Consider the following 12610-nt stretch of genomic DNA (forward strand, 5'->3'; position numbering starts at 1 on the left):
AAACATCAATAATCCAGCAAGGGGAACACTGATCAATGAAACAGGACAGGCCTTACACTACTAACTGGTTTCTAAAAAGAAAACACTAAGGACCAGGAGTTGGCCCCCTTTAAACAGAGGTACAGAATTATTAAAACCCTTTCTTCTGGTGCTTTAGAGTAACAAGGCCTTTGTGGTTTCTGGAACTATTCATATGTGCATCTATTCACAGGTAAACACTCATAAAGTTAGAATATCTAAAAAAGTTTGAAAGGACAGTATTTAGGGCTCCACTGGTGTAATAACACACGATCCTGAAAAGCAGGCCTTCCTTCTCTGGCACTAGAGACTAAGGCTGGCTGAATGGAGCTCATCAGATGGAAACGAAATTCTAGAAGTTATTTCCATATCAACACAAAGAGCAACAATGAAAATGCCAACCATAAGCACAAAGAAATTAAAACCAAGGATCGGAATGGAAAGACCAAAGAAAAGCAAGAGGGGACCCCAAAAAAGCCACTCCAACATATTTCATGGCAAAACGCTGGGAATGATTCGCAACGTCCTCTGCTTATACTTGGTGTCTGCAGTAATGGGCGTCACAGAACACAACCACATGAGGCATACGCCTCACTTAAGTACGGCATGAGTGGTCAAAGAGGATGAAGCTCGTCGTTGGTGAGAAGAGTTCTCATCCTCTATTAAATGAATCTACAGTGAAAAAGATTTACACAGTCCTCTCAATTAAGGCAAGTTTTCAAAAAAATAAACCAAAGAAATCTCTTCACCTCTTCTGCCTCAAGCTAAAGAATTGATGATATATTCGGGCTACATGTAACAAAGACTAGTGAGCGGGACCAGTAAGCCAATCTTAGACCTGAGTCAGATCAACTTCACTTAAACCTATTCCAAAATAATCCGCACAAAGGTACAGACAGTGACCTCACAGCCTGTGCAGAAGAGATAGCGGACATTCTACAGCTGGGCCAGGTGACGGACTTCAGAGGACAGAGAAATGGGAAGAAAAGGTTAGAGGGGTTTTAACTTTAAAAATGCCTAAGACAGGGGCGCCTGGGTGGCACAGCAGTTAAGCGTCTGCCTTCAGCTCAGGGCGTGATCCCGGCGTTATGGGATCGAGCCCCACATCAGGCTCCTCCGCTATGAGCCTGCTTCTTCCTCTCCCACTCCCCCTGCTTGTGTTCCCTCTCTCGCTGGCTGTCTCTATCTCTGTCAAATAAATAAAATCTTTTAAAAAAAAAATGCCTAAGATAATCCACTGTCTCCCAAAAAGAAACTTTTTAGGTTTTGGAAAATAAGACACCACGATATCCCTAAGATGTTCCACCTTAACTTAGGCAGTTAAATCATACAATTTTATAACGTGCTTACCAAGACTAAGGTATGATCCAGCAAAGAGGCCGACAATACATGCAAGGAGCTAAACAAAGCGCAGGAAAACACCCAAGAAGAGACACACACGCAGGGCCAGGATGCCGCACGGAAAGTTCTGCTGGGTGAAACGGGAAGCTTCTGTTGATGAGGTCCTGGAGGGCAGCCGGCTCCGGGCTCTGGCAGAACCTGAGCCGGCAGGGCCGGAGGCATGGAAATAGGAGGAGGAGTGAAGCAGCCTGAACAAAGCTCCATCACAGATGAGAAAACACAGGAGTGCAAAGGATCAGCAAGTCAGCCACATGAGCAGGGAGGCCACAGGATGCCCATTTGGAGGTGGAAACGTGGTGGGAAGCAGGCACCTCGAGCAGGTGCAACCTCTGAGCGGACCACGCAGGAAGCAATGGGAGTGAGGTGCGCAGAGATAAAACAGAGCCGGGTGGGGCTGTGGAGCAGCTCTGCTCACTGGTCCCATCCTTCACCGTGCCAGTCACAGAGCCAAGCACCAAGCAGGCGGCAGGAACACAGCAGCCAACAAAACCCGACCCAAACCTCTGACCTCATAGCACGGAGTGTGAGGTGTGTGTGTGTAGGCGGTGATACACAGGTAACACATGTGGTATCCATGCAGTGCTCTCCAGCTCTACGTTGAAAGGAGAAAGAAGAACAAAAGGGAACATGATCAGTGGATGGGAGCGCCGCGCAGGCCTGGGAGGGGGCCTCTGCGGAAGGACCAAGCAGAAGCAGGAAGCTGGCCAGGCCAGCTGGGCAGAGTACTGTAGGCACTGGGAAAGCCAAGCCCAAAAGCCCGAGGCAAGGAACATGCCTGGTTTGTGTAAGGCAAGCAAAGGGGCCAGTGTGGCTCGAGCACGGTAAAGGGGTGGGAAATCAGAAGAGATGGGAGAAGTGACTGACGGGGAGACAGACCAGGGAGGGGGCCTTGTAGGTCAGAGAGAGGACCTCAGCTTTCACTCCAAATGGGAGTGAAAGCAGGATCTGAGCAGAGGAGTGACCCCAGCCAGTCTGCACATTAACTGGCTCGCTCTGGCTTCTGTATGGAAGGGGGCAGAGGCAGACACAGGAGACCAACTGGACAGCTCCCATGACGATGGTGGCTCAGGCCAGGCTGGGGCAGGAGGGGCAGTAACGGGGGGCACATGACGGATGTGAAGGCAGTGAGACAATGTGCAGACAGCCAGATTTGGGGGGGGTGCACACCTGAGGAGCCAAGGACAACACTGAACTCTTTTGTCCAAACAAAGATGGCATCTGCCCCTGACAGAGATGGAGAAGGTGCAGGGAAAGCTGGCTTGGGGAACACCAGCAGGTGCTGAGCTCCGACCATGTGAAAATTAGGATAAGCATTTGCGCTGGGAAGGCATGGCTCAGGGCAGAAAGGAAGAGGGAGGTGCAAAACACCGCAAAATCTATGAGAAAGAATTCCCATAACGAACAGTGGTCCGTTGAAAGGGCAAACAGCAGCTTGCCCCAAACTCCAAAGCCACCGGTGGCTGGAAGGAAGACACCCTCTAGTAGAAAAGTCCCGTGGGGATAACGGTAAGGTTGGAAATAATGGGACAAGGAGACACCTCTCTGTTTTGTTGGGATACAGCCGACCTGCTTACATTCTTTGAAGGTGAGCTAAAATCTAGGTTTCTAAGAAGACACTCTTTTCAAAGACCCATGGTTCCTAAAAAATTCTGACAAGAGATACTGAAGTTAGTTCTATGGTTTCCCAATCGCCGAGTAAGAGAGCTTCAAAATATAAATTTGCTTTGAAGAAAACAAAAATGCCACCAGGCACACAGAGGCTGGTGATCAATGCCACGGGCACTGAGGTCGCAGGACCAGCCACTGAGCCACTGGCCTGTTTTAAAGACAGCCAGTCCCCACTGACTGCTCCACTGGGGCTTCAAAGGCACAGACCACACGTTCCTCATCTAAAACATCTACTCACCTGTGTCCACGAAGGGTTACCACCCACCCCCCCACCTGCTCTCACTACACAAGGCAAACCCGCTGAGCACTGTCCCGAAGACAGCCTCACCATCTAGTGGCAAGCATTGAAGCAGCAATGCACACAGAGCATGTAAATACAGACGCAGACATGTACACACAGGAAAAGAAACACTTTTTAACAAGAGCTCTGTCTTTCCTTTTTTCCACCTCTTCTGCATAATTCAGCCAAGGGCAAGGTTAGGCACTGGCGGAGAGCCACGGTGGCCTGCTGTGGGGCGATGGCATCTGGAGAGGGTGAGGAAGGTATTCGTGGAGCAGGGGCATCTGGTGAGGGTGTCAGAGCCTGAGGGGGCTGATGGCTGTGAAAGAGGGAAATTGATTTGATCAAATAAGTATTTACACATAGTGGGAAGCAGCCTTCTATTGTCAGAGAAGAAAGGCGCAGGTAGGAATAAGGAGAAAAACCTAAAAGATCCATGCGGGATCATTCTGAAATCAGAAGCACTGATATGAACTCTGGGTTCTCAATATATGGGACAGACAGACGTAAAAACAAACATATGCAAGTGTGGTACACACCACACAACACACACACACACACACACACACACACACACACATTTCCTATCTCTGTCTACTGCAAGGACAGGGGAGTAGTGACAGCCCAGCAGGAGGGAGCCCATCTAGTACCCAGAACTGGTTTCTTTTCTTTTTCTTTTTTTTTTTAAGATTTATTTATTTATTTGAGAAAGGGTGAGAGGACACGCTCACACGAGCAGGAAAGAGAAACTCAAGCAGACACTATGCTGAGTGCAGAGCCCAGAGCCCCCTGTGGAGCTCCATCCCACCACCCCAAGATCAGACCTGAGCCGGGACCAAGAGTCAGACGCTCTGACTGTGGCACACAGGTGCCCCCCAGAGCTGGTTTTCTAAAGGCCTTTCTTTTTATTTTTTTTTAAGATTTTATTTATTTGACAGAGAGACACAGCGAGAGAGGAACACAAGCAGGCGGAGTGGGAGAGGGAGAAGCAGGCTGCCAGCTGAGCAGGGAGCCCGATGCAGGGCTTGATCCCAGCACCCTGGGATCACGCCCTGGGCCAAAGGCAGACACTTAAGGACTGAGCCACCCAGGCGCCCCCTAAATGCCTTTCCTTCACAGCAAGAAGCCAGGCTCCTTGGACACAAAGCTCGTGCCCGGTGAGCGGGCAGGTGAGCCTGGAGCGTCCTGCACCAGAGAGTGAGAAAGCGCTCAAACGATAACCGGAGTGCGTCTGAGGAACAGCGAGGACAACGGGGACAGCCTGCGCATCAAAATAAATAATGAAAGTAACAGATGTTAGCCCACTGCAGGAAATACAAAACAAGAGTCCACAATAGCTCATTTATAAGTAAGCTGAAAGTTTGAAGAATAATGAGATATTTACACAGTCCCAGCATGCTTCCCAACAAAATCCTGATTTCCAAAGGGAAAAGCCGCTTGTCCTACAGCAGAGAAGCTTCACCAAGTTAACCAGCCATGGGACAAATGGCCCCGGTACACTGAGCAGAGGACTGGAAGAGGCTGGCATTGCTTGTGGGGTTCCCACCAAAGATGCACAACCTGAAATGGCCTGGAATTTTCAAAAGTACCAGGGAAATGAGAGCCAAGGAATGGCTGAGACACAGCTCCAGACTGAAGGAGACTCAGGAGACATGACCGGTAACTGAACTTGAGGTTCTCAACTAGATCCCTCTGCTGTGAACACATTCCAGGAACAACTGGCAAACCTGAACGGGGCCTGCCTAGGATGACATAGCAGGGGGATATCAGGACTCATTTCCTGATTTTGAACGCTGTACTTTGATTATGTAAGAAGGACTTGCTTGCAGGAAATGCCCCAAGAAGTATCTAGGGATGATGGGTATCAGGTCTGCAGCTGACTTTCAAATGGTTCAGAGGGGGAAAGGCCTTGTGCTGTTCTTGGAACCTTTCCGGTAGATCGAAACGGTTTCCAAAAAACGCCAAAAAAAAAAAAAAAAAAAGTTTTATATTTAGTCTCAGCTGCTGGGAATGAATGAGAATGATGGGAATATTAAATTTTAAAAAAATGGTGGGGAGGGCAATTTTAGCCTTTTTTCTGACACTCAGTTTGAGCTGCCCACTGTGTGCACAACCAGACTACACACCATGTCAGAGAGACCCACACACATCGACTATTACATAGAAAGACATCTTAACAGCCCAACAGATGTGACTGAGCTAGTCAAATTGAGATTTAAACTAATTCCCCTTCTAACGAATTGACAGAACCCCTGAAAAGATTCCTGGTAAAGTAAATTTCTGTTAAAACTGGATCCAGGGTTTCCACAATTTACATTAGATCAAGGAGGTTCTTGAAAACTGAAGTATAATTGACACAGACTATCCTATTAGTTTCAGGTGTATGTCATCCTAGTGCTTGGTATGTTCCCACACTGGAGATGATCCCCTGGAGTCTGGTTACCATCTATCACCATACGAAGTCATTACAATGTAGGCTGTGCCTGACATCCTCTGAGTTATTTATAACTGGGTGTCTGTACCTCCTAATCCCCTTTGCCTATTTCTCCTGCCCCCCAACTCCTCCCCATTCTGGTAACCAACAGTTTCCTGACCCTATCAGTCTGTTTCTATTTGTTTTGTTTGTTCATAAAAATCAAGTAACATTGTGAGAGACATAAACTGAGACACCAGTATAAAACACAAATCATGTTTAAGAATTCAACCCAGGGGCGCCTGGGTGGCACAGCGGTTAAGCGTCTGCCTTCGGCTCAGGGCGTGATCCCGGTGTTCTGGGATCGAGCCCCGCATCAGGCTCCTCCACTGGGAGCCTGCTTCTTCCTCTCCCACTCCCCCTGCCTGTTCCCTCTCTCGCTGGCTGTCTCTCTGTCAAATAAATAAATAAAATCTTAAAAAAAAAAAAAAGAATTCAACCCAATAAAATGAGTACTCTCTTATGTTGCTAGTGAACATAAAAAAAAAAACTGTTACCTTTTAGAATGGTCATTTACCAGTAAGTATTAAAAGCCTTAAAAATGGAAGTAAAACCCTTGTCTAATAAATCCAGCAGTAACAACAAAAACTTAACCCACGGAGCGTTCATTCTGTGGCAGACACTATTCCAAGCAATGTGCATTACCTCACCGAATCTTCACAACCTGTTACAAACCCCGCTTCCACATGAACGCACAGAGGCGCCCAGGGTGGTTCATCACCGTGCCTGCAGCCTTGTGGCAGTGAGTGGGAAAGCCAGGCTGGGAACCTGAGAAATCTGGCATGGAGGCCACCCTCTGAAGAGTTAGGTTACCCTGCTTTTCTAAAATCTCCCCTAGAGAGGTGCCTTGGTGGCACAGCTGGTTAAGGGTCTGACTCTTGGTTTTGACTCAGGTCATGATCTCAGGGTCAAGGGATCGAGCCCTGCGTCGGCCTCCAAGCTCAGCCTGAGTGGGCATGATTCTCTCAGTCTCCCTCTGCCCCTCCCCTCAGCTCACAAGTGTGTGCATTGAACGCACTCTCTCTTTAAATCAATCTTTTTTTAAAAATAAAATAAAATCTCCCCTAGAAATTCATTCCATAGAAGTGTGAATCTGAGAGCATACAATGACTTACACCCGAAGATTACAACCGGGAAAAATTAGAGAGCATCGAGATGTGCAGTAGGAGACCAGCTAACTAACTAATTAACCCAAACTAAGGAATGCTGTGTAGCAATTTCAACTTATGTTCCTCTGGACAGCTGAATAATGGTCCCCCAAAGACATCCACATCCTCATGCCCAGAACCTGTAAATGTTACTTTATAAGGCCACAGAGATTCTGCACGTGTGATTAAACTAAGGATCCTGAGATGGGGAGGGTATTCGGGGTCACCCAGGCAGGACCAACGTAATTACAAGAGGCTTTACAAGAGGCAGGCAGGCCCACTGAGCCACTGCTCCACTGAGAGCAGGAGGGGAGATGGTGGAAGCTGGAGGCTGAGGTAATCAGAGAAGAGGCCAGGAGCCAAGGAACGCAGGTGCCCCTAGAAACCAAAAAAGGGAAGGAAACGATCTTGCCGGGAGCCTCCAGAAGGAATGTAGCCCTGCCGACATCTTGACGTCAGCCTAGTGACACTGATTCTGGACTGCTGACCTCCAGAACTGTAAGATAATAAATTGGTGTTGTTTTAAACCACTAAGTTTGTAGAAATTTGTTACAGCAGCCATAGGTCTCCAATATATTTCCCAAAGAATATGGGAAAAGGTTAATGTGACATTAAGTAAAACAGTTCATGGACAATAACACAAATTTTGATTTTTAAATAATATATCTATATGCACAGGAGAAAAAGAACAGGAAAAGATCTCTGCCACAAAGTAACAGTGGTCCTACCTCTCAATGCTATCAGTACAGGAGTAAGGTTCTGGGTTCTAGTCATTTACATTTTTACAAAGAGCCTATGTTACACTTTCATAATTAGATAAAATAACTATTTAAGTACTTTAATAAACTTTTAAACTAAATTTCATAGAAAAACAAATTTCCTGGTAAGACAGTGGCACAAAGCCTCAAAATATATTAAAGATTTAGGTTTTTTTAAAATAAATTGTATTTATTTTTAAGTAACCCTAAGATGCCTAACATGGGGCTCGAACTCATGACCCGAGATCGAGTCACACACTCTGCCAACTGAGTCAGCCAGGCACCCCAAAGATTTGCTTTTATCTGTACATACAGTAGAGCCTAAAAGATCTACTTCCTAGGAATTGTGTTAAAAAAAATCTGTGTCTACCTTAGAGCTCCAGGCCAAGCTTTTCACTCGTTCATTCTGAACAGGCTTATCACGCGCCATATCACCTATTCATAGGGCCTAGTTAGGGCTGTTACTGGATCCACTGGTTACTGGATTTAATTTCTATAAATTCTTTATGTAGAAGACCTGGTGATCTTCCCACAGGTATGCCCTAAAAGATGGCATTTGCACAGTTATGGATTTTCTGTAAGTAAGTATGCCTCTAATACAGGTGTAATCAAAACATATTTGACATCAAATACTAAACGGAAAATAAACAATATATACCAGGAAGAAGATTTAATGAGCTATGTGTAAAAAGGAGACCAAGCAGAGGAAACGTATTACCCGGGCAAACAACTGGTCTGACAGCTAACCTTCCTTGCAGCTCAAGTTCTTCTACTTTGCAGTGTAAAAGACTATCACTCAGATTATAATTCTGGGTATAGCTAAAGTATATCTGACATTGTTTCTTTGAAAATCAGAACAGAATTCAAGGGAGAGGAAATTACTTGTATCACCCGACAGTCATCTAATTATACAGATACACCAGCTTTTTTAATGAACCTTTTCCTGAAATAGCTCCAGAGAAAACTGAATTGTGTTTAGGCCACGAAAGGGTAGCATTCAGTTCAATTAAACTTTGGCTGTAAAAGCACCACTTTCATAACTAATTGCATACTTGGCTGTACTACTGTTGTTTAATCGGCTAACATTTAAGCGATGCCAGACCGCACTATCTTGAAATAAAGGTGTATTCTTCAGCCTGATTGAACCATTCCTTCTGGCACATTCTGTCCATTAGCTTTTGTAAGGGGACAAAACAAATAATTCAGCCCTAAGAGTCAACAATGCCAGAGTGAAGAGGTGCTTGTCTATACTGTCCTTTACTGCCTATTCTTTCACATGTGTTGTGTCCGTCTCCTTGCTCTTGTGATCCTTCAGTCATCCGGTACTGGCTAGCCACACGAGGCAGGCACCTCCAAACCCAGTACTTTCCTCATTTTACTTGAAACTCGTTTCTTTAAGCAAAGACATCGTCAAGTATAGTAAATCTAGGTAACAGATCTCTGCAGCACATCACAACTGACTAGGCCACAGGGAAGGGAAAATCGACATGTCTGTTTTTACCACCTCCTTGGCCTGTCTCAGGCAAGATGCTGAAGGAGACCAAGGTCCCCACCCAAATACCAAATGGAAGATCTAGCTTCCCATCTTTAATGAATATTTCAAGTCACAAAAGGTTGGAATTGTCCAATTTTTCCAGTGAAATACGAACAATATCTCAACTCCCTCCTGGTGCAAAAAGGCAGTTGCAAATCTCCCCCTAAAAATTCCACACAGGACATTGATGGAAGCCAGGTGCACTTTACCTAAGTGTTCACCCCCCTAGCTTCTGTTACTCTATTTGTGACACTTAACTGTGGCTGCCACACAAAAGAGGCAACAGGCAGGGCAGAGCGATAACTACCACTAGAATGACACAAGATGGAATCAAACAACAGGTGAATTTGAAGGGGATGCTAAAAACTTCTTAGCTAGAACAGGTCCAGCTTGATCCCATGGGGCCCCACATGCTTCAAAGGCTCTGCAAACACTAAATTAGAATTTCTCTTTTTTCTGAATATGAGAGATGCATGGGGAGTGCAATGGAGAGGCCTAATGGGCCAGGGTCCCACTGAGGCCGCTCCCAGACACAAAGGCCACAGATGATCCCACCTCAATGATATATTCAAAAGAGACAAGTCTAGGGAGTCTCAGAGCAGATTAGTGGTTGCCTGGGGCTGGGGTCAGAAATGGACAGTGACTGAACATGGGCATCAGGGATCTTTTTGGAGTGACAAAAATGTTCTAAAAGTGGGCTGTGGTGATGACTGCACAACTCTGCATATTTAATGAAAAAAACACACTGAATGAGTACACTTAAAACAGGTGAGTTTTATGATATGTAAATTTTACCTTAACAAAGCTCCGACAAAAATATAAATATATATAAAACGTGTGCTACAGATAAAAATAAAGTTGGGAAGAATCAGTTCTCCAAGCTCTTCACTCTTATACAAATACAAACTGAGACCCTGCAGGTGGGAGCATTGCTTACTAGCACAGCTAAGGCTAAATAAAGGGCCAGAGGAAAATAAATTCTACAGAGTTCAGGTCTGCGATCTTATGCTACTCTATTTCACTTGGAAGTATCGTTCAGAACCTAACTTGCACAGACAAATTGGCAAACATTCCCAGGGGCTCCCACGAAACAAAGGGTAAGCATCTTAATAAAGATGATATTGATAATCTATAATGCAGCAGTCTTGGTCTTAGGTAGCACAGACCCGATAGAGCAAGGCAGGAGTCTCTCGGACTGCACTGCATTCCTGAAAATCGGGATGATCAGCAGTGTGGTCAGACTGGAAAAGTGCAAAGAACCGAGGTCGCTGAAAATGTGATCCCGGGCCCACTGCGGGAAGGCTGAGGGCCAGCGCCGGGCACACGGTTTCACTACGTTGAAGTTTATCTCACGGGGAGAAAACAGTGAGGCTGAGCAAACTAGCTCCCCGCGTGAACCCGGAGAAAGGGTCGGGCAGGGCCCCCCAGCCGCAGCCCGCCGAGCACGCCCGCACGCGCTGTCTCGGGTGCGGGAAAACGCCAGTCAACCCGTCCGCCGGTCTTCCCGTCCGTCCCCCGCCCCGAGCCCCAGTGCCGCTCCCGGAGGGTCCAGAGGCGCAGGGAGGCCCCGGCCCCGGCCGGCGCACACCCCCGCCCGCGGGGCCTCCGGCGCGCGGGCGGCTGCACAGGTCGGCCAGTGGGGAGCGGCGCTCCAGGCAGCGAGTCGCCGCCTAACCTACCTGCGGCCGCCTCAAGTTCGGGTCCGGGGGGCCCGGGATAACGGCGCCTCCGCGGCAAACACGCCTCGCGTCTCCATTCGGGGCTGTTTACTCCCAACTCTCGCGAGACTGCGCGACCGCGGCAGGGAGACCGACGGCTGGGAGCGCCGGGAACGCCAGCCCCGCCGGCTGTGCGTCCCCTGCGTGCCCGGCGCGGGCCTGCGTGCGCGCTCCGGATGCCAGGGGCCGCCGGGACCGGGTCGGGCGGACGGACGAAGGTCTCGCGACACTTGCGGCCCGGGGCGGGGCGAATTTGCCGGGTCCAGGTCTGAGGCAGGAACGGTGGGGAGGGTGGGCAGTGGACCCTCGGGATGGTTGGACGTGGGACCCTGGGCCTTGGGGCTCGAAAGTGGCTGCGCGGGGCCGGGCAGGGACGACGGTCCTGGCGGAACGGCCAGCATTTGCCGTAATGGCCCGAAAGCTTCCAGCGCAGCGCCCTCTTCCTGGGGCCAGACGGGGTCCGGATCCGGGGCCAGGCTCGGGCGCCACCCCCAGGCACGCACCTCTGCAACTTCTGCCCATTTGTCCGACGCGGCCGCCGGGACGGGCCGGGGAGGCGGCTGGCTCCAGGCCCGGGGACTCCCACTGGCGGGTGAAACCCCCGCCCCAACCGCGCTTGTCCGCCCTCGGCTCCGCTCCACTGCCCACTTCGCCAGGACCACTGATGCCCAGTGGTTACCCGTGGTGACGAAATAAGCCTTGGTGTGTTCAACTCTGAAACGCTGGCCTCCCCCAAAATGTCTGCGTGGTTTAGATAACTAGGATCGCGGGCTGTTTTCTGCCCACGTGTTGAACCAGCCCACACTTGGCGCTGGGTACAGGCGGGGGACGGAAAGCACGTTTTCGGTAACGCTTTTGAAAAGTGAAGTGCTGTACAGTCAGATAAAACTGTCTATATCTTGTTTGAACTTTCCACAGCAGCACGATAATGCTGAGTGGCACCAAGCTGCCAAGAAAGCACAGCACTTCGTATTCCTTTTATCATTCTTTAACCAAACTGGTTTAGTATACTAGGTTAACACACCATCACCTACTAGCTTGGAGATCTCGGGCAAGTTGTACCTCGGCTCTTTGTACCAAACCTTCCTTACCCAAAAGAGGTATTCATACCTACCTCACAGGATGAGGGTTAAATGAAACCTGATTAAGTTCTTCTCCCCATTCTGAGATCGCATCAATGTTAGGAACTTCCAGAGAATTCTTGACTCTTTCGCATTCGTAAATCCTCAAGGTTAAGTAGTGCCTGCTGCCACCATGTAATGCACTTGATCTTAAACCTAACTGTGGTGTTCTAATGTGGGGTAAATTGGTCTAGGCCACGGCTCTTTTAACAGGCCTTGAAGTCACTGTGCCATTGAATACACAACCCAACTGTCAGGAACTGAGTGAACTGCAAACACCCTTCTCATGTGATAGTGAAGCCCCAAAGCAGGGATCAGGACACTGCTGCCAGCTTCGAGAACCCTATAAACTGAAGGGGGGAGGGGTATGGGAGAGGTGTTTTGGAAATCTACCAAGAAAGGATGAGAGCCATGAGATCCCCGTCTATCAGTTTTCCACCACTCTAGGTTCTAAAATAACTTCTTTATGTGTATAATAAAGAATTTGCAGA

General features: G+C 48.2%; 1 protein-coding gene across 4 annotated transcripts in view; it reads right to left on the bottom strand.

The window, feature by feature from the left end:
* MBTPS1 (membrane bound transcription factor peptidase, site 1) overlaps window positions 1–11122 on the bottom strand; it is a 50297-nt gene extending 39175 nt beyond the window's left edge. For 2 of the 4 annotated variants that reach the window (XM_011232164.3, XM_019805821.2), the window contains exon 1: window positions 10960–11120. The gene's annotated coding sequence lies outside the window, so the exon portion shown is untranslated. Of the gene's footprint in view, window positions 1–10959 lie in introns of all 4 variants that reach the window. The other 2 variants (XM_034639572.1, XM_034639573.1) reach the window with 2 other exon arrangements.
* Window positions 11123–12610: the final 1488 nt, after the last annotated feature.

The sequence above is a fragment of the Ailuropoda melanoleuca genome, chromosome 12 (genome assembly GCF_002007445.2).
Source record: "Ailuropoda melanoleuca isolate Jingjing chromosome 12, ASM200744v2, whole genome shotgun sequence".
Classification (NCBI taxonomy): Eukaryota; Metazoa; Chordata; class Mammalia; order Carnivora; family Ursidae; genus Ailuropoda; species Ailuropoda melanoleuca.